Genomic DNA, 22,492 nt, shown 5'->3' with positions numbered 1-22,492 from the left:
TTCTCTGCTCTCTTAATACCTTCTAATGTCACTCAGGGTACCACAGTTGTAAACAATCTCTGGTGAATGCAGTCAAAAGATCAGTATTGAATAGATTTCTCAGTGATTGTCCAGATAGCAGAACAAATTGTTATTGCATTTTGGTCAAAATACTGGAGTTCCTTAATCAGAATCGGAATCAGGTTTAGGATCACTGCATCTAACGTGAAGTTTGTTAACTAAACAGCAGCAGTACAATGCAATATATGATAAATATAGAAAAAATAAATTAAAAATTACAGTAAATATATATAAAATAGTTAAATTAAAAATAGTGCAAAACAGAAATAAAAAGAAAGTGAGGTAGTATTCATGGGTTCAATGTCCATTTCGAAATCAGATGGCAGAGGGGAAGAACCTGTGCCTTAGTGCTTCTACTTCCTTCCTGATGGTACTTGCAACAGTTTGGGAGGGTACACCCTCAGGAAAGAGAAATAAAACATAGTTTTGTCAAATTTCCAGACGGCAAATGAAAATCATGCATATCAAAATCATGTTAATGAGAGCAGTAAGATGTTTGACAGTTGGTGTGCAATAATGAGCATAACAATACAGAAAAATGGAGCAGGAATCGCAGCAGGCCCCTCAAGCCTGTGCCATTATTCAATGTGATCATGGCTGGCATCAGGTGGCCTTAATTCCCTTTTGTGCCAATTCCCCATGACAGTCAATTTCCTTAATCTTTTGAAAATGTATCTACCTCCATCTTAAATGAATTTATCAATCCGGCCTCCATCACCCTTGGGGTAGAGCATTTCAGACATTTACTACCCTCTGAGAGAAGATATTTCTGCCCACCTCATTTTTCAGTGACCAGACCCCTAATCTATATCTATGTCCCTTTGTTTTGATTCTCCCACTAATGAAAACATCTGATAGCTACACTATTGAGCCCCCTGTAGCCATTGTATTTGGTACCTCCTGTACCTAATAAAGTGCCTACTGAGTGCATGTTCATGGTCTTTCGCTGCTCTAGCCCATCGAATTCAAGGTTCAGCTTGTGCACTCAGAGATGCTTTTCAGCACACCGCTGTTGTAATACAAGGTTATTGGAGTTACTGTCAGCTTGAACCAGTCTGGGCATTCTCCTCTAAACTCTCTCGTTAACGAGGCATTTTTGCCCCCAGAGCTGCTGCTGACTGGATGTATTTTTGTTTTTCTCACCATTCTCTGTAAACTCTAGAGTTGTAAACAACAGTGTGTGTGAAAATCCCAGGAGATCAACAGCTTCTAAGATACTCAAACCACCCCATCTGGCACCAACGATCATTCTACAGGCAAAGTCACTTTCTTCCCCGTTCTGATGTTTGGTCTGAACAACAACTGAGCCTTTTGACCAGGTCTGCATGTTTTCATGGATTGAGTTGCTGCCATAAAATGGATATGGAGTGTGTGTTTAAATAAGATGTCTCCTCTTTTTTTCCAAAACTGAATATGGATCCAGACTGTCTAACCTACCTTGACTAGACAGCCTTACGATCCAGGAATCAGTCTGGTGAATTAATTCCCTGTGGACTGCCTCCATTGCTACTATATCCTTTTTTGCAGGTAGGGATGCCCAGTCTGTGCACAGATTTATTCCCAACATTTCTACTAAAGAGTAATAATGTAGATTAAAATTTCAGGAGAATGCAGCTGACTATAGCCAGTTTGCATCTGATTTACTTAAGCAGTTTGTCTACCCTTCCCCACCCATTTTTAGGAAATATGTACTCTGTACACAACATGAAAAGGGGAAAAAATCAAGTGGCTTCATTTCTTTTCTGAGTCTGAGAATAACAATCCTTTTACTTTTGCCTCTGCCACAGAATTCCCATTTGTGCTGAGGGTAATTGTCTCGGGTAAAAATGGCTCTCTTCCCTGTTCCCTAACTGTCCTTGAGAAGAAGACGGCAAACTGGCATCTTAACATTGAACATTCGTACAGATTGAAAAATATCAATGGGTGTGCTGTCAAAATGCTTCAAGCTTTCTCTCCACAACATGAGAAAAACCATACACTGGCTCTTGGGTGGATGCAATTTAAAATACTTAAAATGTCAACTAGCTTTTTTTAGTTCAAAGCGAACAGATAGTACTCACTGCACCAAATCAAAAATGTACCCCAAGGTGTACATTTCTCACTTTTTAATATACAACAATGGGAGAGAATTTCCAGGTATGGATTAAAATTTATATTTATTGCCGTTAATGCAGCATTTCCAGACAAGAATAACTGGAGGATGAAGATCAGAGGAAAAACTTAAATTCATTTGATAAGAAAGGAGAGTTAATCGGGCCAGGCCTTTTACTACCTGGAGCCTATGAAACTAAGAGGTGATATCATAAAGGTATATAAAACCATGAGGCATATACAGGATAAGAGCATGAATCTGAATTACACGATGGCAGCTGGAGATCTGGGCCAGGTAATGGAAAGTGGGATTAGCCTGAGTCTGGCTAAAAAATCAGAACAATTCTGATAACTCTCCACCCTCAATTGAACCTAAAGTAAGTGGCTTGTTATGAATGTCAGAGTCATGGAATTGCACAGCACAGCAGAAGGCCTTTCAACCCGTATTCGTCCATGCTGACCAAGGTGTATATTCGAGCCAATCCTATTTTCCAATACTTGTCCCATTATCCCTCTAAACCGGGGGTTCCCGAACTTTTTTATGCCTTGGACCCTACCAGTAACTGGGGGTCAATGGACCCCAGCTTGGGAACACTTGCTCTAAACTCTTGTCATCCATTCATCTGTCCACATATCTCTTAAATGTCTCTGTCTCAACCTTTTGTCAGATGATTCCAAGTATTGAACATCACTGTGTAAAAAGATTGTCCCTTAGGCTCTTTTTAACCTTAACCCTTATGCCTCTAGTTTTTGATTTCCCAACCTTTGAAAATAGACCACTCACCCTATCTATGCCACTCATGGTTTTATATACCTGGATGAGGTCATTTCTCTGTCTCCCATGCTCCAAGGGATAAATGGCCAGCTTGTCTAACCTCTCCCTATTACTCAGCTCTTCGAGTCCTGGCAACGGGCTTGTAAGTCACTTTTGCACACTTTCCATTTTGATCACATCCTTCATATAGCAGGGGGACCAGAACTGAAAGCAATACTCCAAGTGTGAACTTAGCTGGAGTATTAAGGCAGTTAGGATCAACCACACTGGAATCACAGATGTGATAAAGGCAGTAGATATTCTCTTTCGATAAAAATTGCTGAAATTGATGGATTGTTATGACTGTAGACTTTATGATCACCATTTGTTATGTAAGCTTTTAACACTAAATGTATTTAATACCTAAACTTCAGTTCTCCAGCTACCATTATGTGAATCAAATTCATGCCCAGATCAATGGCACAGGTCTCGAGATAATAGTCCGATATCCTGGCACATTAGTAAGCAACATTTACTCTGTATTAGGCAGAATGAACATTTTTCTGTGAGTCACAACTCCCAGTCAGCTGAGAGTGAGGTATTACTTGCAAGCCAACAAACTGATCTCTGTGGTTGAAACCTAAATGGTCTTTGTGTAAAATGCCTATGACCACTTTAGTGACAATAGAACATAGAACATAGAATAGTACGGCACAGTACAGGCCCTTCGGCCCACAATGTTGTACCGACCCTCAAACCCTGCTTCCCATATAAGCCCCCAGCTTAGATTCCTCCATATACCTGTCTAGTAGTCTCTTAAACTTCACTAGTGTATCTGCCTCCACCACTGACTCAGGCAGTGCATTCCACGCACCAACCACTCTTTGAGTAAAAAACTTTCCTCTAATATCCCCCTTGAACTTCCCACCCCTTACCTTAAAGCCATGTCCTCTTGTATTGAGCAGTGGTGCCCTGGGGAAGAGGCGCTGGCTATCCACTCTATCTATTCCTCTTATTATCTTGTACACCTCTATCATGTCTCCTCTCATCCTCCTTCTCTCCAAAGAGTAAAGCCCTAGCTCCCTTAATCTCTGATAAATCCCAGAGTACCAGAGTGGAACCCAAGGTCTCAGTCTTTACACAGGTAGGCACATAGTCAGTGTGGAACTTGAGCAGGTCTTAATAATACCACAACTTTCCCTGTTTCCCTCTCCTAATTTCACAGGGTCCGGAAGGTCAAGGGATTAGCTCAATGCCAGCAGCCTAACTTTTAATTATGTGCAAGAGCTAACACTGTCTCCCTCTCCTGATACATAGGTATTTATTATTTAACTATTTAAAGAAAGCTCATGTCTGTGTTCAGGGTAGAAGAGGTCACTGTGATGCACATTGCCTGGAAATGGCTACAAATTTTTGAAGTTAATTTTATTGTGGAGCAAGAAAGACATTAAAACTCCAAAGTTTTTGTTATAGTTACTTCATGGATCACCACTGCAAAAAAATTTGCTTCAATGCACCAGATCCAACTGAGTAGTAGTGTTCTGCAGGGATCTGTCCTGGGACCCCTATTCTCTGCGGTTTTTATAAATGACTTGGATGAGGAAGTGGAAGGGTGGTTTAGTAAGTGTGCAGATGACACAAGGTTGATGGTGTTGTGGATAATGTAGGTGGTTGCCATAGTTTACAAAGGGCTATAGACAGGATGCAGAGTTGAGCGGAGAAATGGCAAATGGAGTTCAATGCGGAAAAGTATGAAGTGATCCATTTTGGAAGACCAAACTTAAAGGAGGAGTACAAGGTTAATGGTAGGATTCACAGCAGTGTGGAGGAACAGAGAGAACTTATAGTCCAAGTCTATAGGTCCTTCAAAGCTGTCACACAAGTTGATAGGGTGGTCAAGATGATGTTTTGTCCTTCATTAGCTCTATAAAACCTGGCTAGAATACACCTGGAGTATTGTGCTCAGTTCTGGTCACCTCATTATGGGAAGGATGTGGAAACTTTAGAGAGGGTACAGAGAAAATTTAGCAGGATTAGATTAGACTGGATTAGAGAAGTTGAATGTGCTAGGACTTTTCTCTTTGAGTGAAAGATGATGAGAGGCAACATGATGGAGGTGAGAAGCATAGACAGAGGGACAGACAGCATCTTTTTCCCAGGGTGGCAATGGCCAGTATCACAGGACATCTATTTAAGCTGAGTGGAGGAAAGTTAACGAGAGAAACATATTTTACAAAGTGTGGGATGATTCTGGAACATACTGCTGGTAGTAGAGGTTTGATACAACAGAGATATCTATTGTATCAGGAAATTTTTAGATAGGCATGGGGGTTATAGGAAAAATGGGGGTTATGAGCTGTGTAGGAGGGAAGAGTTAGACTGATCATGAAGTAGTTTTATACAGGATGGCACAGCCTGCTGGGCTGAAGGACCCACACATGCTGTCTTATTCTATGTTCTATGAATGATGCTTTCCTCCTGAAAGTGAAGCACAAGGCCTGTTTAGTGATTTTTCTATTCTGTTGCTATGGCTAGTTTCTATAGAAACGAAAAGGCTCTTGTAATCATAGACACGAACTTGTACTTGGTAATACTTTAAAGTAATAAAAAATGCTTAGAGACAGCTGATCTAAAGCAGTCATAATGTTAACTTGGTCACTTTTTTTTAATGCATATTGAAAAGATTTCACATAAACTGGCCCTACAATCAGTATTGTGTATCAGTGAAGTGTTCTTCTATGAAGGGCTGTTAGTCTGTTTGTAAAAATGTATCTACACAGTGCAGTAAATATCCCGACCAGAAACACGCGCTCTTATGGACACAAACACACTCAAGCTTGTAACACTTCTTTCTTCAGTCCCACCCACCCCAATTCTCTCACCTTTTCATTCTCATCTGCCACTGTTTCCCTAATTCACTAACTATTCCCCAAACTTCCTCCTTCAGTCTCCATACCTGTAAGCAATCTTTCGCTTTTTCACCATCCTTTTGCTGCGTCATGTTCACAATTTAACAATGCACTATTGACGTCTCCTCGTATGGTGACGAAACGCTTACAAATAAATTGTCAAGATTGAAGAACAACTCAACACAGCTATCATCCTCCAAATCTGCTTTGTGTTATCATTGCATTAAGATCTATCCTGAACATCATTTTGTGTCCTTTATTCTTTTCTTGTATCTGCTCACATTATGCTCTATTAGCTGGTCTGAATTATGGCCCAGTTCACACAAGCAACCTCATTACCTCTCCTATAGATTTCTATTTCTAAGCTTCAGTCCATTCCCTTCTCCCAGAGCTTTTTAGTTGTATCTAATCAGCAGAGCAGCCCCCCCCCCATCCCCCCGCTCATTTTTACTAATAGGCATCCGTTAGTCTTGTGAGACCATGGATTTGCGCCTCGTAAGGTTTCCAGGGCGCAGGCCTGGGCAAAGTTGTATGGAAGACTGGCAGTTGCCCATTTTGCAAGTCTCCCCTCTCCACAACCCCAATGTTGTCCAAGGGAAGGGCATTAGGACCCATACAGCTTGGCACCAGTGTCATCACAGAGCAATGTGTGGATAATTTCCTTGCTCAAGGACACACACGCTGCCTCAGCCAAGGCTCGAACTAGCGACCTTCAGATCACTAGACGAACGCCTTAACCACTTGGCCATGCACTAACACCTCATTTTTACTATTTATCTTATTTATGTCCTCCATCAGTTATTTTCATCCCCGTCCCTTACGCTATAATGCTGGGAAAAGTCCAGCAACAGCATGAAGGATCCCACCACCCTGCTAATGGATTGTCTGTCCCACTCTCATCAGGGAGGAGGCAACGTAGCATCCACACCAGGACCACCAGACTCTGAGAAGGTTACTTCCCCCAAGCAGTAAAGCTGATCAACGCCCTCCATCATCACTAATTTATCATTTCTGTCAGAGTCGTCCTATGTACAGACGCTTCAGTGCCTAGCATCGCTTTGAGGACATGCAATCAATCTGTGTACGTACAGAATGAAAGCTAGCTTAGGTGTTTCTTGTATTTTTTAATTATTGCGTTCGTTATCTTATTGTGTTTTTTTTTGTGCTGCATCAGATCCGAAGTAACAATTATTTCATTCTCCCTGACACCTGTGTACTGGAAATGACATGAAACAATCTTGAATTTTATTTGTTTTTCTGCTTGGAGGTTCTTGCCCCCAATTCCAACCCATCTTCAGTTGTTTTGAATAGTTCAATGTAACTTTAATCTCTCTCTTTTCATTTTCTCACCCTTTTTATATTTTTATTTTATAAATTACATTTCCCCCATTTCATTACCCTATTTTTTTTATTTTAATCTGACTTTATTTCTCACCTCCTATTATTATTTCCTATATTGTTGCCTGACCGAGCACCTGGACCAACTACAGTCCCTCTACATCCACAGCTGGCCTACAGGGGATGCAATCTCACTGGCACCTCACTCTGATTTGGAGCAACTGGACAACAGCAATACCTATGTCAGGCAGCTGTTTACAGCATTCAACATCATCATCCTGTCATTACTGATCAAAGAGCTTCAAAACCTTTACCTCCCTCTGCAACTGGATGTTTGACCTCCTCATCAAGAGACTGCAGTCAGTGCACATCTCCTCCTTCCTGACCTTCAACACACGTTGCTCTACCGTCTCCACACTCATGACCATGTGTCTAGGCACAGCACAAACACTATCTACAAATTCACCAGTGACACCTGTGTTGTTGACAGTATTTCAGATGGTGGAGAGGAGGATTTCAGGAGGGAGGTGGATCAATTAGGTTGAGTGGTGTCACAATAACAACCTTGCATTCACTGTCTGTAAGGCCAAAGAATTGATTGTGGACTTCAGGAGGGAGAAATCAGGGGAACACATGCCAGTCCCCTCATCAAAGAGTCAGCAGTGGAAAGGGTGAGCAGCTTAAAGTTCCTGGGCATCTGCCAGAGGATCTATCCTGAGTCAAACGTATTGGTGCAATCAAGAAGAAAGTACGCCAGCAGCTATACTTCATTCAGAGTTTGAGGAGATTTGATATGTCACTAAAGATGTACCATAGAGAACATTTTGACTGGTTGTAAAACTGCTTGATATGGAGGCTCCAGTGCACAGGATCAAAAATAAGCTGCAGAGGGTTGTACACTCAGCTGGTTCTATCATGGGCTCTAGCCTCCCCACTATCGAGGACATCTTTAAAAGGCGCTGCCCAAGATAGCGGCATCCGTCATTATAGATCCTCACCATCCAGGACATGACTATGCTAGTACAAGGGGGCATAATTTTAAAGTGATTGGAGGTAAGTTATGGGGAATGTCAGAGATAAGTACTTTACATATAGAGTGGTGGGTGCATGGAATGCCCTGCCATACTGGTGGTAAAGGCAGATACATTAAGGGAATTTAAGGAACTCTTAGAAAGGCACATGGATGATATAAAAATGGTGGGCTATGTAGAAGGGAAGGGTTAGAGTTTTCTTAGAGAAGGTTAAAAGGTCAGCAGGACATTGTGGGCTGAAGGGCCTGGACTGTGCTATAATGTTCCATTTTCTACGATCTCTTCTCATTACAACCATCAGAGAGGAGGTACAGACTTAAGACCCAATGTTTTAGGAAGAGTTTCTTCCCCTTCATCATCAGGTTTCTGAACACATGGACACTACCTCACTATTTAGCTCTTTTTCTCACTGTTTTATATTTGAATATATTTCTTAATGTAACTTATAACAATTGCTGCCACAAAACAACAAATTTCATGACATATGTCAATGATAATAAGCCTGATTCTGATTATCTCCTCTGTGTTATCTTCTCAAATCTGTTGTTTTCACCAGTCTCTCCAAGTCTAATTAAAATTGACAGTCCTATTTAGACTTTATTTTTTATCCTAGGCATTATTTTACTGAATAACTTTGGTATAAAGTATGAGTTAAATTCACAAATACACCACTTTGTCATCAGTGCTAAGGTCTTTTATGGTCAGGATTTATTGGCCTGTCCCCATAATGAAGAAGGAAAACTGCCACAATTTGCACCTGAATAGAGTTGAGTGCATTACTTTGGGTGGTGATTGCATTTCAGTGAATTGCAGGAAAACCACATCACATTGAGTCATCTGTAATGGTGCTAGGGGGAATGAACTACACTATTCATTCAGGAAGAGCAGCTCAGACTCTTGATTTGAAAATATATCCAGAAGCCAGCTGAAAATCAACAAAGAGCATTTTAGTTGTCATCACATTTATTGTCTGCCCATAAAGCAGACAGACTGAGACTGTGACAAACAAGAAGAAATCTGCAGATGCTGGAAATCTGAGCAACGCACACAAAATGCTGGAGGAACCCGACAGGCCAGGCAGCATCAATGGAAAAAAGCGAACAGTCGACGTTTCAGCCGAGACGCTTCATCAGGGCTATGGGTATCAGACCCATCTGTTCCCAGCCTCCCCGCCCCCCCTGCCCCCCAGAGCACTGTAGCTGTCAAGTCAAGTACTGGCATGTTATTGGGACAAAACCCTGTTTTGAGTTAATCATCTTTTCCATTGCCAGTATTAATTTTCTAAATTAAATGTTTATAATCCTCTTCTTCACCGGATGTGTCATACCACTTTGTTTGCATTGTACAGTGTACTCACTTTTTCAAACGTCATTTGTTGTCAGCTGCTGATTCTTATTCTGGAGAGCAAATAGACTGGAGGGTATCAGACCCATCTGTTCCCAGCCTCCCCGCCCCCCTGCCCCCGAGAGCACTGTAGCTGTCAAGTCAACTACTGGCATATTGGTTTTAACATTACTCCAGCAAGTCTTGAGAGAATTGATGTTCCAATTCTGAATTTATGCTTTCCCCGTACACAGATGATGATTATGTTTTATTGGATATGTGCAATATTTCATCCAAGAGTTCAGTCTCCACATGCAATCCTGAACAGCAATCTCTGATCAGTAATTTTTGCCCATGGGACTGTTATATGATGTTCCCTTCCAAAAAAAATCTACACACACACACATACACATACACGGGGGGGGGGGGGGAGAGAGAGCGAGAGAGAGATAGAGAGAGAAAGAAAGAAAATGCACCTTCCAGGAGAAGTTAAATAGACATTACTCAGAGCAGCTGATAGCCAGCATTTCTCAGCCAACAGGTCAGAAGACCAGTTGTTGGACATCAGCTACTCCATGTAGTTACAATGTTAAATCATGTACTTCCTTGTATGATGCAGTACAGGATTGTCCTGAGCATTATTTATTGACCAGTCCATTTCTCTATTTACATGGTTAACTTATAAACTCCATATTTTGTCCTGAACCTTACCAGAAGCAGGATATGTGTGAGTGGTATGTACAGCATTTCAGCAAATACTAGCCATATCATTTGTACACTACTGAAGGTAAATGGAGAATAATGCTCATACCAGCTTCTCAACAGATTAAACAACACACACAACTAATTAAAGGTTAGTTTTTCTTCTGTTTTTTTCCTGAGAATACTCAATAAAATATGCGAAAGTCATTCCTGCGTTTAAAATATGGCAGAGATACTTCAACTGCAGACCCAGAAATATATATGTATATATATAGCTGATTATCTAGTACGTATTCTTCAATCTTCCCTCTGAAGTATTCACACGTTACCTTCATGAGTCGAAGTTCTGTGTCTGCTGTCCAAGGTCTGAGGGTGGAGGATGGAAGCAGGAGGCCTGTACTGGGGTTAAAGGACTCTGTGTGTGTCGGGGGGGAGGTGGGCGTGGGAGGGTGAACAGGACTTGTACTGCTGTTGTTGTTTCCTGCTTGTTGTGTTCTTTGTTCCACTGAACATTGCGGGCTTGCTATGTTGGCATTGGAATGTGTGGCAATACTTGCAGGTTGCCCCCAGCACATCCTCGGGTGTGTTGGTTGTTAATGCAAACAACAGATCTCGCTGTATGTTTGTGATGTATATGTGACAAATAAACTTAAACCTTGAACATTGTTTATCCGGAGTGGCAAGTTCCATATAGATTGTCTACAAATGCAATACAAATTCAAATGATTCATTTGGTTGTGGCTGTCCATTTTCCATAAGACCATAAGTATTAGGAGCAGAAATTAGGCCATTTGGCCCATCAAATCTGCTCCACCATTCAATCATGGCTGATCCTTTCTCCTCTCCTCAGCCCCACTTCCCAGCCTTCTCCCCGTAACCTTTGATGCCGTGTCCAATCAAGAAACTATCAAGCCCTGCCTTAAATACACCCAACAACCACCTGGCCTCCACAGGTAATAAATTCCACAAACTCACCACCCACTGGCGAATGAGATTTCTCCGCATCTGTTTTAAGTGGGTGTCCCTCTATCCTGAAGGTGTGTCCTCGTGTCACAGGCTCCCCCACCATGGGAAGCATCCTTTCCACGTCTACTGTCTAGCTCTTTCAATATTCAAAAGGTTTCAATGAGATCCCCCCCCTCATCCTTCTAAAGTACAGTGAGTATAGACCCAGAGCCATCAAACGTTCCTTGTATGATAACCCTTTCATTCCTGGAGTCATCCTTGTGAACCCCTTCTGGACCCTCCATAATGCAGCACATCTGTTCTTCGATAAGGAGCCCAAAACTGTTCACAATTCTCAAGGTGAGGCCTCACCAGTGCCTTATAAAGCCTGAGCATTACATCCCTGCTCTTGTACTCTAGACCTCTTAAATTGAACGCTCACATTGCATTTGCCTTCCTCATCACTGACTCTACCTGCAAGTTAGCCTTTAGGGTGTTCTTCTCAAGAACTCCCAAGTCCCTTGACATCTCAAGTATAAAGTATAAAGTATCTCAGATTTTTGGATTTTCTCCCCACTTAGAAAATAGCCTGTAGATTTATTTTTACTACCAAAGTGCATGACCATGCATTTTCCAATATTGTATTTCATTTGCCACTCTCTTGCCCATTCACCTAATCTGTCTAAGTCTTTCTGTAGCCTACCTGTTTCCTCAACACTACCTGCACCTCCATGAATTTTCATATCATCTGCAAACCCTCGTGTGCAGTTCATCTGGCCTGGGTGACTTATATACCCTTAGCTTTTTCAGCTTTTTGAGCAGCTTGTAAAAGTAATTGCACTCGCTTCTCTTCCCTCACACCCTTCAACTACTAGCACACTGCTAGTGTCTTCCTTAGGGAAGACTGATGCAAAATACACATTTTTTTCATCTGCCATCTCCTTGGCCCCATTATTACTTCTCCAGCCTCATTTTCTAGCGGTCCTATATCCACTTTCATCTCTCCTTTATTTTTTACATACTTGAAAAAGCTCTCTCTTTTGCTTTTACATCAGCTTTGACTTCCTTTGTCAGCCATGGTTGTACTATTTTGCCATTTGATTTTTTCTTTGTTTTTCGAACACGTCTATCCTGCACCTTCCTTATTTTTCCCAGAAACGCACGCCATTGCTATTCTGCTGTCATCCCTGCCAGCATCTCCTTCCAATTTACTTTGGCCACCTCCTCCCTCATTCCACTGTAATTTCCTTTACTCCACTGAAATACTGCTACATCAGACCTTACTTTCTCCCTATCAAGTTTCAAGTTGACCTCAGTCATACTGTGATCACTGTCTTCTAAAGGTTCTTTTACCTTAAGCTCCCTAATCACCTCTGGTTCATTATATAACACCCAATCCAATATAGCTGATCCCTTAGTAGGCTCAATGACAAACTGCTCTCAAAAGCCATCCTGCAGGCATTCAACAAATTCATTCTCTTGGATCCATTTCCAACCTAATTTTCCCAACTGACCTGCATGTTGAAAACTTACATGACTATCATAATATTGCCTTTTAACACGCCTTTTCTATTAACCATTGTAATCTGTGGTCCACATCCTAGTTACCGTTGGGGGGCCTGTATGTAATTACCATCAGAGTCCTTTTACCCTTGCAGTTTCTTAACTCAACCCACAAGGATTCAATATCTTCCGATCCTATGTCACATCTTTCTATTGATTTGATGCCATTCTTTGACAACAGAGCCACACCACCTACTCTGCCAACCTTCCTATCCATGAGACCATAAGATAAAGGAGCAGAAGTCGGCCATTCGGCCCATTGAGTCTGCTCCGCCATTTTATCATAAGCTGATCCATTCTCCCATTTAGTCCCACTCCCCGGCCTTCTCACCATAACCTTTGATTCGCTGGCTACTCAGATACGTATCAATCTCTGCCTTAAATAGACCCAATGACTTGGCCTCCATTGCCGCCCGTGGCAACAAATTCCATAGATTCACCACCCTCTGGCTAAAAAAATCTCTTTGCATCTATCCCTCCAATGCAACATGTAACCTTGGATATTCAGCTCCCAACTACCACCATCCTTCGGCCACGAATCAGTGATGGCCACAACATCATACTCAACAATCTGTAAAAGTGCAACAAAATCATCCACCTTATTTCTTATACTCCGTGCATTGGGATATAACGCTTTGAGTACTCTATTTGCTACTCTTTTTGATTCTGCATCCCTAATGCACTGACACTCACCCTGCTGACTGCAGTTGTGTTCTATCTTCTGCCTGCCCTTCCTGACAGTCTGACTGCATGCTATCTTTGCTTTTTTACCATCCGTCCTATCCTGAGTCCCTTCACTCCAGTTCCCACCCTCTTGCCAAATTAGGTTAAACCCTCCCCCACAGCTCAAACAAACCTGGACATGAGAATATTGGTTTCCCTGAGGTTCAGGTGCAACCCGTCACTTTTGAACAGGTCATACCTCCCCGCAAGAAGAAACCCCAGTGAGCCAAGAACCTGAATCCCTGCCCCCTGCACTAACTTCTCAGCCACGCATTTATCTGCCAAATCATCCAGCTTCTATCCTCACTAGCGCACGGCACAGGCAGCAATCCAGAAATTACTACCCGGAGGCTCTGCTTCTCAGCTTTCCACCGAGCTCTCTGAATTCCCTTTTCAGGTCCTCTTTGCTTTTCCTTCTTATGTCATTGGTACCAATACTTACCAAGACATCTGGCTGCTCTCCCTCCCTCTCCATAATGTTGTGGACACAATCCCTGACAGTATGTGGCTGTACAATATGTAGAATTATCATTTATCAATAACTCAATAAAGGAGAAGGAAATAAATTAGTTTTATAGGATAAAATATATATAAAAAGAGAAAGAGGTATTTAAAGGCTTGGAAGAACACTGCATAGACAAGTCCTTTATCTGTATGAAATGGATCCTAAGCTGCTGAGGAAGTAACGGGAGGTTGTAGCCACAGGCGGTTACATATTAAGGAGGCTAAAATTTGTTACACCACTGTCCAAGAAAATGGAAGTAGGTAAAGCCCCTCAGTTTAACACATACAATATAAATCATTTAGTAATGATAATGTGGGAGAAATTTAATTGTCATTTGGAAATATATTAGTCAATAAATCAAAGCATCATACATTTATTGAAGGCAGTAACATAGGTGAGTTCCATACAAAGTGCTGGAGATAATTGATGAGGACATGCTGTAGATAATTTTATTATAGGCATTTGATCATGACAGTAGCGATATTGAAGACTAAGGGATTAAAAGGGTTTCATGAAAAAAATGAGAGGCAGTGGGTGAGTGATAAGACAGTAGCCTAGGACTGTCTTTTTACAGCTGTTGTACTTGTTAATATATATTAATGACTTGAATATCAATGTACAGGACATAGTTTCAAATTTCACAGATGACATAAACGTCAAGAATGCAATAAATCATAAGGACAATAAAAAACACTCCGGAGAGACAGACATACTGGTAAAATGAGCACACCTGTCACCAATAACAAGCCACACAAAAAGATAAATATTTTGTTTAAAAGAAAGAGAAACAATTGTAAAAGATGTACGAACAGAAATTTTGGGATACACATAAATGTTTGAAGTTTTATGATGATGTAAAGGATGCAAGATTTCATAAATGCAGGCAGAATGTATAACAGAATGGAAGTTATCCCAGACCATTATAAAATGCTGGCTTGAATCTTGGCTGGAGAATTGTGGGCAGTTCTGGACACCACACTCTGGGGAAAAATATACTGTAGAGAGTGCGGGGAAGACTTAGAGGAAAGATCCCAGAAATGGAAAAGCACAGAACTGCCATCCATTGAAGATAAATAGATGATCCAAATGAGGGAGTCAAAATAATGATGGCTTTTGACAGAGTTATAGGGTGGAACTGTTCCTATTGGGAGAAGGCTGGAGGGGAGAGGGGTGTGGAGGTTAGGGTTAGAGTTAGGGTTAAGGGATAGAGGCTGGAGGACGAAGGGGTGTGTAAGTTGGAGGGGTGAGAAGGTTAGGGGACAAAGATGAGGGGCTGTCTTGTTAATTGTTGGTTTCTAGTGTGTTGTCCGTTATGGTATTGTCCTGTGTTTTATGATTAACACTAAACCACAATCAGTTCTACTATCAGTTGTCAAGTTGGATCAATCACCGGGACCGGACGAGATGTACCCCAGGCTACTGTGGGAGGTGAGGGAGGAGATTGCTGAACCTCTGGCGATGATCTTTGCATCATCAATGGGGATAAGAGAGGTTCCAGAGGATTGGAGGGTTGCAGATATGTTCCATTATTCAAGTTAGGGAGTAGATATAGCCCAGGAAATTATAGACCAGTGAGTCTTACTTCAGTGGTTGGTAAGTTGATGGAGAAAATCCTGAGAGGCAGAATTTATGAACATTTGGAGAGGCATAATGTAATTAGGAATAGTCAGCATGGCTTTGCCAAAGGCAAACAAGCCTGATTGAATTTTTTGAGGATGTGAATAAACACATTGATGAAGGTAGAGCAGTACATGTAGTGTATATGGATTTCAGCAAGGCATTTGAATAGGTACCCCATGCAAGGCTTATTGAGAAAGTAAGGAGGCATGGGATCCAAGGGGACATTGCTAAGGTACCGGTGACCCCTGTTTCCATCCAGGGGGTCAGTGTGGACATGGTGGAGGATTACAAATACCTGGGGATACGAATTGACAATAAACTGGACTGGTCAAAGAACACTGAGGCTGTCTACAAGAAGGGTCAGAGCCATCTCTATTTCCTGAGGAGACTGAGGTCCTATAACATCTGCCGGACGATGCTGAGGATGTTCTATGAGTCTGTGGTGGCCAGTGCTATCATGTTTGCTGTTGTGTGCTGGGGCAGCAGGCTGAGGGTAGCAGACACCAACAGAATCAACAAACTCATTCGTAAGGCCAGTGATGTTGTGGGGATGGAACTGGACTCTCTGACGGTGGTGTCTGAAAAGAGGATGCTGTCTAAGTTGCATGCCATCTTGGACAATGTCTCCCATCCACTACAGAATGTACTGGGTGGGCACAGGAGTACATTCAGCCAGAGACTCATTCCACTGAGATGCAACACTGAGCGTCATAGGAAGTCATTCCTGCCTGCGGCCATCAAACTTTACAACTCCTCCCTTGGAGGGTCAGACACCCTGAGCCAATAGGCTGGTTCTGGACTTACTTCATAATTTACTGGCATAATTTACATATTACTATTTAACTATTTATGATTCTATTACTATTTATTATTTATGGTGCAACTGTAATGAAAACCAATTTCCCCCGGGATCAATAAAGTATGACTATGACTTTGTGGATCCGGAACTGGCTTGCCCACAAAAGGTAAAGAGTGGTTGTAGACGGGTCATATTCTGCATGGAGGTTGGTGACCAGTGGTATGCCTCAGGGATCTGTTCTGGGCTCTCTCTTCGTGATTTTTATAAATGACCTGGATGAAGTGTGGAGGGATAGGTTAGTAAATTTGCTGATGACACAAAGGTTGGATGTCAAAGGTTACAACGAGACATTGATAGGATGCAAAACTGGGCAGATGGAGTTCAACCCAGATAAGTGTTAGGTGGAGTTCAACCCAGATAAGTGTTAGGTGGTTCATTTTGGTAGGTCAAATATGATGACAGAATATAGTATTAACAGGAAGACTCTTGGCAGTGTGGAGGATCAGCAGAATCTTGGGGATCGAGTCCATAGGACACTCAAAGCTGCTGCACAGGTTGACTCTGTGGTTAAGAAAGCATACAGTGCATTGGCCTTCATCAATCATGGGATTGAGTTTAGGAGCCGAGAGGTAATGTTGCAGCTACGTATATAGGATTCTGGTTAGACCCCACTCGGAGTACTGTGCTCAGTTCTGGTCGCCTCACAATAGGGAGGATGTGGAAACTATAGAAAGAGTGCAGAGGAGATTTACAAGCATATTGTCTGGATTCGGGAGCATGCCTTATGAGAATAGGTTGAAACTCGGCCTTTTTTCCTTGGAACGATGGAGAATGAGAGGTGACCTGATAGAGGTGTACAAGATGATGAGAGGTATTGATCGTGTGGATAGTCAGAGGCTTTTTCCCAAGGCTGAAATGGCTAGCACGAGAAGGCACAGTTTTATGGCGCTGGGAAGTAGGTTCAGAGGAGGTGTCAGGGGTAAGTTTTTTATGCAGAGAGAGGTGAGTGTGTGGAATGGGCTGCCAGTGACGGTAGTGGAGGCGGATATAATACGGTCTTTTCTAAGGTAAGGACATGTTCGGCACAGCTTTCTGTGCTGTAGGTCTTCGATGTTTCTATATTTCTATGTTTCACATGCTGGCGATAAAGTGATTCTGACTCTGCTTCTGAAACTGACGTTAAATTAATTGGCAAATAATCAATGGTGATACAAGAAGTTAAAAGTTGCTTATTGTGGACACATTACGTGGAGAGATAACATCTTGTCAGACTTGCTATGTGGAAAGGTGGAGGGAAAGAAAGGAAGAGGAAGGCAAAGAACAACGTGGCTGGTTAACATCAAGGATTGGACCAAGCTGGACAAGATTAGGGATGTTGTGGACAAGTGTCAGGACAGAGTGGCATGGAGGGAAATCGTCACCAAATGGAAATTCCAGTTGCAACCTAACGATGAATACAAGACAAGAACTTGCACTTCAAGCCCTTGTGATCTTGAAGGGACTGCCTGAAAGGATCATGGAAGAAGAAATAATGAAAATTTGTCAAAGGAATTAGATAAACACCAGAAGGAGGAATATTTGCAGAGGTGCAAGGAAAAGGTAGCCTATGGAAATGGGGAGTAGTTACAATGGATTGGAATGATCTTTCAATGACTCAGCTCTGTTACAATGCTGTATCATTCCACTGGTTTCCCAAAATTCAAGGTCCAACCACTAGTTAAATCTTGTATTATAACAATATTTATAAATGGAAAATGCGGTAGAGGTCATTATAATTCTACAATCAATAGATAAGTCAAGTGTAACAAAAGATAACTTGTCATCAGAAATGTGCTTATGCCTTGGATGCTTATCTGTAAGTATTTTGCCCTGGACCTGAAGAATTATGAAATGAAAATTAGATAGGGATCCTGTAGAATTATATGTGATTTTTATGTATAAGTAACTGAACAATGGAAAATGTTTTCTGTTGAATAAAGATTAGCACATGGTTTAGATTAAGTTGTTAGGTCATCTCAGTGAAATTCTAAATAAGCATAAACTGTCAGCAAATGCAATTTCAGAAACATCAAAGGTTTTGTGCAAATATAATCAAGTTGGCAACCAACATGTCTTGCAAATCAGCTGTTATTCAAGTGTTAGGATGCAATATTTATAAGTATACAAAATTGTTTGATAACCGACCTGAACAAAGCCGACATTGCTGGGGAAATGGAGAGTCTGTGGTGACACATTGCCACCTGCTGGTACTGTGGCAGCATCTTCTGCTGATAACATCAAGCCTTGATCTTAACCAAAAAATCCACAACAAACCCAGCCTTGGTGCAGACTGCAGTCAAGCAAAGAAGGGTACAAAATCACCCCAATACTTCTCTCAATCTTTCTTGCTATAACGCTGCACCTCACCTTCAAAAGTATTTTTCACTGCAATAGAGTTAAACTACAAGACAAATAGGAACACAGGGGACCAGAGAAACTGAAATATACAGCAACAAACAATCTGCTGGAGGACTGATGATGAGTTCAGACCCAAAACATTGACAATTCCTCTCCCTTCACAGATGCTGCTCAACGCACTGAGTTCTTCCTGCCGGTTGTTTATTGGATGAGGCAGAAACACACCATTCTTCACTCCACAAGCAAGTTCAGTCATTGAACTGCTGTGGGCTGACAATGCTTGAGTATGTACACATTCAGAGCCAGAGCCACAAGTCCAACCTGGCTCATTTATTGAAGCATACAAGAGAATGTGTCCTGCATGCAACGTCTGCAAATCATACGTCCTCTACCAATCTGTCCCCCTGTACAAAACCCATCTCTGATAGTAAATCACTGGTGGGGTCAAAGGTCCAATGACTGCAAATTCACACAACTCCACTGGAGGCTGCTGGCCAGTGGCCAGAGACAGCCTGTCACGGGGTTGGAGGACTGTGTGGAGCTGCAGGCCTGTTTTGCTGGTGTGGTGTTGTTGCTTACAAGAGAAAATTTGCAGATGCTGGAAATCTGAGCAACATACACAATATGCTGGAGAAACTCAACAGGTCAGGCAGCATCTATGGAAGAAAGTACAGTCGATGTTTCAGGCCAAAACCTTCCCGCCAAAGAGCTTCAGCCCAAAATGTCAACTGTACTTTTCTCATCCTGCCAAAGGGTTTCAGCCTGAAATGTTAACTGTACTTTTTCCCATAGATGCTGCCTGGCCTGCTGCATTCCTCCAGCATTTTGTATGTGTTGTGCTGTTGCTTGTTGTGTTCTGTGTAGTTCTGCTATGTGCGTGCTAGAATGTGAGGCACCATTTGCAGGTTTGTCCTCTGCACATCCTTAAGTTGTGTCAGCGGTTAAAGCAAATGATGCATTTCATTGTAGTTTCAATGTACATGTGATAAATAAATGAATCTGAATCTGAAGTATCAACAAGACCCTGGAAAACATGAACCAATAAGTGAGTCTTACTTCAGTGGTTGGTAAGTTGATGGAGAAGATCCTGAGAGGCAGGATTTATGAACATAATATGATTAGGAATAGTCAGCATGGCTTCTTCAAAGGCAGGTCGTGCCTTACGAGCCTGGTTGAATTTTTTGAGGATGTGACGAAACACATTGATGAAGGAAGAGCAGTAGATGTAGTGTATATGGATTTCAGCAAGGCATTTGATAAGGTAGTCCATGCAAGGCTTATTGAGAAAGTAAGGAGGCATGGGATCCAAGGGGACATTGCTTTGTAGATCCAGAACTGGCTTGCCCACAGAATGCAAAGAGTGGTTGTAGATGGGTCATATTCTGCATGGAGGCCGGTGACAAGTGGTGTGCCTCAGGGATCTGTTCTGGGACCTCTACTCTTTCTGATTTTAATAAATGACCTGGCTGAGGAAGTGGAGGGATGGGTTAGTAAATCTGCTGATGACACAAAGGTTGGGGGTGTTGTGGATAGTGTGGAGGGCTGTCAGAGGTTACAACGGGACATTGATAGGATGCAAAATTGGCCTGAGAAGTGGCAGGTGGAGTTCAATCCAGATAAGTGTGAGGTGGTTCATTATGGTAGGCCAAATATAATAGCAGAATATAGCGTTAATGGTAAGACTCTTGGCAGTGTGGAGGATCAGAGGGATCTTGGGGTCCAAGTCCATAGGACACCCAAAGCTGCTACGCAGGTTGGCTCTGTGGTTAAGAAGGAATATGGTGCATTGGCCCTCATCAATCGTGGGATTGAGTTTAAGAACTGAGAGATAATATTGCAGCTATATAGGACCCTGGTCAGACCCCACTTGGAGTACTGTGCTCAATTCTGGTTGCCTCACTACAGAAAGGATGTAGAAACCATAGAAAGAGTGCAGAGGAGACTTACAAGGATGTTGCCTGGACTGGGGAGCACGGCTTATGAGAATAGGTTGAGTTGAACTCGGCCTTTTCTCCTTGGAGCGATGGAGGATGGGAGGATGAAAAATAGAGGGCTATGGGTAAAGCCTAGGTAGTTCCAAGGTAGGGACATGTTTGGCACAGCTTTGAGGGCCAAAGGGCCTGTATTATGCTGTATGTTTTCTAGGTTTCTATGTATCAATATTTTAGGAGGTAGATCTCAATGAAGCCAGACACCATTGACTTCATTGAGCCACAACAGCCTTTAGCTAGCCTAGGAAGAGAATGTTTAAGATCAAGACTTCAGCGCAGGCACTGGGTTACTGGGGAGCAGTAACCCTCCTACGTGTTTAAATTATGAACTAGAGAGGTAGCACCATCTATGTATCTGTGAAATCCTTCATATCACCTTGGACGACAAGCAATTCAATGTCAGCGTACTCTCCTCAGCTCGATGACTAATTACACTCGATCAGCTCTGTCGAGCAGACCATGCCACTTGCATACCTAACACCAGGCTGTCCAAAGCAAGCCATTCCACGCTCCACCACGGCAAGAGATTGACAAAAGAAAAGATTCAAGGCTTTTCTCAGTGCCTTATTTAAAATGTGTAACATCCCCACCAGTTCGTTGGCATCTCTGGTCCATGACTGTTCCGGACTAAACTTAATATGACAGGACTCCTGGTCTGATGTTTTTTTTCATGATTCTCTGTGTGTTGTTCGCTAGCTTTTTGCCATCGGCACTATTTGTTTTTTTTTAATCTGGTTAACCCCAACCTAATGATGGGACAATTTACAATGACAAATTGAGCTTCCCAGTAGGTCTTTGGACTGTTGGAGGAAACCAGAGGACTCCAAGAAGACCCACGCATTTCACAGGGAGGGACATACAGAGACCCCTTACAGAACAGCACCGGAATTGAACCCCAAACTCCGGAACGGCAAGAGCTGTGATAGTGATGCACTAACTGAAACGCTACCATGGAAAAGCTAATAATATTATGGGAGCTTGTGCATACATTTGGGTGGCTGTAAATCAGATGTTGGTAACTCAGAGATGGCCTGTTATAGGAACACAAACAAGTTTGATATCTGCAGCTATGTACTCAATTGATCTTATAATCCGTGCTTCCTGCAACAGCCCTCTTCTGGAAATATTAGTGAAGGGATACCAGAGAGGATAGCCTCAGGTTCCTCTTTAGTTTAGTTAACATGTGTAGGTGTTCCTGATAGGATGACTTCATTGTTGGGAGCACAAACCTAGCGACTGTAGCCAGCCTGCAAATCATTTCCATTTCTTAGAATGAGTTGGTCTGCCAGTATTGACCCAGTCCCCAACTGAATAGTAACAATCTTGGGGAGGTGCTGAAAGATTACATATCTTACACACAGCAACACCAATAATAGTAAGCAAACAGCCTTGAAAAATATGCTGAGCTATGTGTTCCTATTGTCAACAGCCTAGAAATTCACCCTGCTCAATAGGATAAAGAGCACTGTAATTTAGTTGCTCTGAAGTCAATGGAAGAAGGAGAAGGAAGTCTGAGAATCGGAGCGGGAGTGCAGATGAAGCCATTTTTGAATTTTTCATTTTTTTTCCATCAGTGTTCAGAGAGACGGGACTGCGCAGGCGTGTGACGTCGGGCAGTGAAGCGCGGAAGATTTAAAAGGAACACAGCCTCATACAGCGGGCAGCGTAGTTTGCAGGCGGTGGAGTGAGCTGGGAGCAGAGTGAAGGCTTAAGGGCTTCGGCTCAACGGGCTTAGGCGGAA

Source organism: Mobula hypostoma, chromosome 10 (assembly GCF_963921235.1).
Source record: "Mobula hypostoma chromosome 10, sMobHyp1.1, whole genome shotgun sequence".
Taxonomy (NCBI): Eukaryota; Metazoa; Chordata; class Chondrichthyes; order Myliobatiformes; family Myliobatidae; genus Mobula; species Mobula hypostoma.
The sequence above is the reverse complement of the archived record's forward strand: the minus strand, read 5'-3'. Positions refer to the sequence as shown.